At 35.4% G+C, this 5,160-nt stretch overlaps 1 non-coding gene across 1 annotated transcript; it reads right to left on the bottom strand.

Moving 5' to 3' along the window:
* Positions 1 to 582: 582 nt before the first annotated feature.
* TRNAG-CCC (transfer RNA glycine (anticodon CCC)) lies at positions 583 to 655 on the bottom strand. The gene has a single exon. It is a non-coding gene; the product is annotated as a tRNA-Gly (tRNA).
* Positions 656 to 5,160: the final 4,505 nt, after the last annotated feature.

Raw genomic sequence — 5,160 nt, 5'->3', positions numbered from 1 at the left:
ATATGAAAAATACACAGGAGTTTCCAACATAATAATACTGTAAGATGAAAACCCCAACTTAAAGCCTTTTTATTAATTGAGTAATCAACACATAAAACTTGAACAGATATGTTATCAAAGGATCCAAGTTACAACATGAAGAGTCCCTGACTTCAGATGTATTGCACTTTATCTTTTAAAAAAAGCTGCCGTGTGATAGGATAGCCTACCAATTAGGAATCGTAATTATTAAGCTAAATATATTAAGAGAAAACTTTAGCTAGGAGAAAGAACCAAAAATACAATGAACATTCAGAAGTATCAGTTGTTATGAAATACTATAAAATTTGATTGAGCAAATATGTTTTAAGTACTTTTGATAACTATATTTTTAATTGCTTATAAATCCATTTGAAAATCATGTGAAAACTGTATATAATATAGAACCTCATATTAATGAAAATATGAAATCTTCAAATGAATGCTATCCAGAAATGTAATTATTCAATCCTTTTTTCTAAAAAAAATATATATTTATTTATTTGGCTGCACTGTGTCTTAGTTGCAGTATGTGAACTCTTAATTGCTACATGTGGGATCTCGTTCCCTGACCAGGGATCAAACCCAGACCCCCTGCATTGGGAGTACAGAGTCTTAGCCACTGGACCACCAGGGAAGTCCCTGTAATCCTTCTTTGTAGAAGACACTTACTTCACCTTCAACCATTTTTACTTATTCAAGAAACAGTTTTTGTGCAACCCTGTGCCCTAGACAACGATTTACATGCTTAAGACACAGATATGAACATAATACCATCTACATGGTGCTAGTGGTAAAGAGTCCACCTGTCAATGCAGGAGATGCAAGAGACATTGGGTTCAATCCCTGGGTCAGGATGATCCCCTGGAGAAGGAATCCTGCCTGGAAAATCCCATGGACAGAGGAGCCTGGCGGACTACAGTCCATAGAGTTGCAAACAGTCGGACTGACCACATACACACACACAGTGGAAGTTTAGAAAGACTCCCAATTTTTTTGACTTAGGTGAATGGGTAGATCATATTGCCATTCGCCAAAATGAGTACTATAACAAAGAATTACAAGTTTAGGACCAAAGACAATGCATATGGGTTTGAGCTGCCTGTAGGATGCTTGAATATGGACAGAGGCCAAGAAACACGTTTAGACTAGAAAACTGAATTTGAATGTCATCCACATAGAAGTGAGAGTTGGTACCTCAAGAGTGAAGGAGAGAAAGAATTCATGGGATTTGAAAAAGAAAAACAAGAATAATGACAGAACCCTGTTTTTAAAGATAGGGAGAAGAGGACTTCCCTGATGGCCCAGTGGATAAGAATCCACCCACCAGTGCAGGGGACACAGACTGGATCCCTTGGCAGAGAAGATCCCACGTGCTGCCAGGCAACTAAGCCTGCACACCGCAACTACTAGACCTTGCTCTAGACCCTGCGAGCCACCACTGCTAAAGCCGCGTGCCTAGAGCCCATGTTCCACAACAAGGGAAGCCACTGCAATGAGAAGCCAGCACACTACAGCTAGAGAAAGCCCATTTGTCTAAATAAATAAATATTTTTTAAAAAAGATAAGGAGAAGAAAGGTAGCTGTAAGAAAAAAAAATCTGAATAGAAACAGTCAGCATAGAAAGAAGAAATGGAGAGATTAAATAGGGAATAGAAAAGCTAGTGTCAAACCATGAAGAGAAATCAGAGCTGAAAACTGGGTGCTCTTTTTGCGACCACATACATGGTTAATAGCCAAACTCTAATTTTTATACATGTGAATAAAACTAGAGTTCCCTCTATAAGAAGTTAGCAATGTTGTGCAAAGACTTCTAAATGGCTATAGGTTGCAGTGCTATTCAAAGAAGTGCTTTTAACATTTTAGTCATATTATCAAATAATGTAATAAAAATAAATAAAACTCTCTTTTGATTTCTCCAAGCATAACCCTTAAATATGTAAGGGATGGGGCAAGTTCAGCTTCAAATCATAGTGCTAATTAGCTATACTCTTAAAATGTTTGTTTTGATGTAATCAAAAGATTTTTAGTTATCAGGATAAATACGTTGAATAGGGTAAACACATTAAAAATGGCACACATTCATATTTCTCTAATTATTATAGTAAGTTTACACACAAAGTATCAGCAGGTTAATTTCCAAATTTAACAAATGTTTTGATGGATATTTATGTATGTGATTTATGTAACCAGATGCTACAACTGTCATCATAATACAAAAGGTGATGGATAGGCAATTCATGCCTTAGAAATGTTCTGTATAGATGATCAGTTAGTTCTCTGCTAGATATATCAAGTTAAGGAATTGTCATGCAGAGATTCCCTCCCATTCAAAATGGATTAAGTTGATTGCTATAGAAGAGACTTGGAGACAAAGAAAGGAGAATAAAAAATCGTTAATAGGCTACATACCATTTAAACAATGGCTATTCTTTTTTTCTGCTGCACTCTGGGGGGCTAGAGCCAAACATTATAATTATCCTTATTTTAGCAGTAAGCACAAGGTTTTATACTTGATGATAATAATAATAATAGCTAATATTTATTATGGTTGGGAAGATCTCCTGGAGGAAGAAATGGCAAACCACTCCAGTATTCTTGCCTGAAAAGTCTCATGGACAGAGAAACCTGGTGGGCTACAGTCCATGGGTTGCAAAGAGTCGGACACAACTGAGCAACTGACGATGAACACGAATATTTACTAATTTATTGTGTGTCAAGATTCTGTGCGGTACTTTTCATGGATCACCTCATTTAATCTTCACAACAACTATGACTATCCCCATTTTATGAATAATGCAGTTGAGGTTTAGAGAGGTTGAGTTAACTTGTCCAAGGTCACAGAGAATGTAAGAAGCAGAACTAGGATTTAAACCCAAAACAGCAAAAAAGTGGGAGAGGGAAGTGGATTCTTCTTTCTCCTCTTTAGAATCCCAAATAAAAGAACTACAAATTCTTATTTTTATCATTCTATATCAGCCACATAAACATTTTCACTACAGTGAAGTTTCACTTTAAAACAAACAAACAACAGCAACAACAACAACAAAAAAAAACACACAGCAGTTGAAGTAAAAAAGTTGTAACTCTGTGCAATCGCCTGGAAATTGCTAGGCAGCTTTCACCTTCTGTTATGATAATCTGCACAAAGCATAGGAAACTGATTAAATGTATACAAACAGGCCCCAAACTATGTCTTAACTATACCTAGCCTTTCTTTGATAATTTACTTATTTTATGAAAGAAAATGCTACTACATAAAAATAAAATCATCTTTCACACATCTGGGATACATTACATTTCAAAGGTAAGTCACGTAATTTGTTTGGTTGAAATGCAAGTACTTCCTCTTGACAGCTCAACCAAACTATGTCCACTTCCTGTACCAAAGAAACCTCTACCTACATCAAGAGGCCACAGGAAGAAAAATAACAGAAATAATATTTTGACACTGCATTAAGCCTCCATTCCCCCTTGGTTCTTAGGCAAGTGGTAATGTGCATGTTTCTGAATGCAGAAAAGAAATGAACTTATTCTCGTTCCAGTGGTCTCCATTTCCAACAGAGAGAAAAATCTCATAGCCCCCCTCCCTGCTCTTTCCCCTTCCTCCTAGCTATACTCCTACTGAGTCCAAGAATAAAATATCACAGATTTGCAACTTCTCTTTGTTAAAAAGTAGTCACCCTTTGCAAACAGCAACCACACAGCCTTTCATGTGTCTGCTCTATTTTCAGGTATATAATGTGCACTAGAGTGTCAACTCATCCATGTTAGTACATGTAAAAGAGAGACAAAAGAGATTCTTAACTTCCCTTCACCCTGAATAAAGATACCTAAAAACACCCAAAGCATCTGTATCCTTTTAACAGCCTACTGTCATGTTACCTCCTTTGCCCTCCAAAATGCTAACAGCTAACAAAGATAGATGCTATTCCTACTCCTTACTTCACAGATGGAAACTTTGAGGCACAAAACTATTACGTTAATTGCCCAGTTAATTGTGTCTCATAGTTAATCAGAAGAGCATGAAAAATTCAAATCCACATGTTCTAACTTTAAACATGGCATCCTTACCATCATCTACTGATGAAAATAAAAATCTGATTTTATAAAAATTCTAAATTACCTAAACTATATACTATATGCACTACACAACCAAGTCAAATATAGATTATATTCATCTTGGCATTAACTGCCCAGGGAAGAGACAAGACAAAGAATCCAGTGCATCTCAAAATATAACAAGAAAGAAGACAGTAATACTCACTGGCTTTCACTTGATATTACTTATATAATATGTAACTATAAAAGCAAATGACAGGTACTAAAATAAAATTTTCAAGGGAGTGATATTCTCATGTGGGAAGTTCTGCACCAATTCCAACTATGTTACCATTACTCAAGATATAATGCATCCAATTTTTTCAAAAACCTCTGTAGAAGCAAAATTTACCTTTGACGTTTAGATTTAACTTGTTAAAATAGGCCAAAAAAATCACAAAAGAACTTCCTAATGATTTAGAAGAAATGGACTAATAAGTGGGGAATAGCTGCCAGTATCATAACTATCATTTATTGAGTACTTGCTATATGCTTGACTCACCACTCAACATTTATATATATTCTCTCATTTATAATCACAACAATCCCATTGGCATTATTACCCCAGGTTTACAGATGAGGAAATAAAATTAAAAGAAGTCAATTATTTTGCCCAAGGTCAAATAGTAAACAGCAGAATGAGGATCCAAACTCAGGTAGTCCAGACTCCAAAAATAAACAAACAAAAATATATATAAAGGTACACACACTAGATGTTACGTGAACAAAAGGATCTCTAATGAACCATTGATCTGGGAATTCTTTGAGTCTTCAGTTAATTTAATCTACCTGGTGAATAAGTGACACACTGCATTTTATCAAACACAAGCTACTTCCCCAAAATACTGAGACTACTGTTTTCAGCATTTCACAAAATGATTTTACAGTCATTCCAAAGAAGAATTTAAAAGACTTTTAAGCAGTAACAGCATTAGCAACATAACTGTGTACTGCTTTGAAAGAAACAAGAGTCAATTCCATGAACAGGTTTTGGTATATTTGTTATAAATTCAAAAGCATTGGTTAGTAAAAACACATTTT

This window comes from Capricornis sumatraensis, chromosome 19 (assembly GCF_032405125.1).
Source record: "Capricornis sumatraensis isolate serow.1 chromosome 19, serow.2, whole genome shotgun sequence".
Classification (NCBI taxonomy): Eukaryota; Metazoa; Chordata; class Mammalia; order Artiodactyla; family Bovidae; genus Capricornis; species Capricornis sumatraensis.
Note: the sequence above shows the minus strand (reverse complement) of the source record. Positions and strands in the feature narration are given on the sequence as shown.